This window comes from Silene latifolia, chromosome Y (genome assembly GCF_048544455.1).
Source record: "Silene latifolia isolate original U9 population chromosome Y, ASM4854445v1, whole genome shotgun sequence".
Classification (NCBI taxonomy): Eukaryota; Viridiplantae; Streptophyta; class Magnoliopsida; order Caryophyllales; family Caryophyllaceae; genus Silene; species Silene latifolia.
In genome coordinates this window covers 305,271,366-305,272,581 of record NC_133538.1, presented here as the reverse complement: position 1 = coordinate 305,272,581, position 1,216 = coordinate 305,271,366, and positions in this window count along the sequence as shown.

Here is a 1,216-nt window from a genome sequence, read left to right as displayed (position 1 = left end):
ACGACACCCATGGGGCCTGTGTGGTACCTGGGTGAGCGTTTGACTCGACAGTGCTCTCGTGACACTTTTACGATACCCATCGATCCTCCACGGACGATGTTTAAGGAGCCTTCAGAGGCTGAGAGGGCATACGACCTGGCTGGCGCGAGTGGTGATGCCCTCCTTCTCCCTGGTGAGGAGTACGCTGGGGTTGTTCACTGGAGGCTAGCGTACTGGCCGATCGTGGTAAGCATATTTACCGTTTACTTATCTTTAATAGATCTGATAAACGATGAATGATTAGCGAATAATGAATAATGAATCACTTGAGTTTTGTAGGAGATCGAGGTAGCGGGCGCCGAGCCTCCAGCTTTTCTAGAGACGTTGGAGTACACTGACTCGGCGGGCATGACGGTGATCTCGGAGATCCAGTCTTTCAGCGAGGCGGTGACTGACCCTGGCTTGGATGAGTGGCAGCAAGTTGTGAGGAGGGTAAGCCCAGCTTTGGCTGTCTTTAGTATTTTATGCTTTATTACATAGGAATGCATTTGCTTTAACCTTCTCCGTATTTGAATGAAGGTGGCATCGTCCAGGCATGTGGAGCTGTGGAGGATGGCCAACCGGCTGCGAGCTACAGCCATTGAGGCCCTTACAGGTGGCTCGGGGCGGCAGGTATGAACGTTTTGTACCCGTCTTTATTTTTATTACCTTCAATTTTGTGAAGTGAAGTATCATTTTATTTTTCTGTGTAGAGGGAGCGTGACCTGGAGCAGTCCCAGGAGGAGACGACCCGTTTGCTGAGAGAGCTCGAGGACAGAGATGCTGAGATCGCTGCCCTTGAGGCGACAGTGGCTGAGCTGAGGAGTACATTTCTACATTTTGGATGTCATTTTGGGCAGGAGCCCGTATTTTGATGTATATTTTTTGCATTTTGGTTGTATATATGACGGCCTGCGTGCCTTTGCTGCTGGGTGTTTGTTATATCTGTAGGTTAGCTTTGAAAAACAGGTTTGGCATGTGACGGTTTGCGCCGTCATGCTGCCGAAATTCACGTAGGAAATCACAAGCAAAACATATAGCAAAAAGAATTAAGATGGCCTAAATTAGCGCGAAAAGCAAAAAAAAGTGCCTGAAAATGAACAAAACGACGCGACCGGACGGTAGGGAGGGCTTCCCCCTAAATAAAAATTTAAAAGAAATGTCTTAGTGTGTCATAAACATTTTGAAAAGAGGGAGT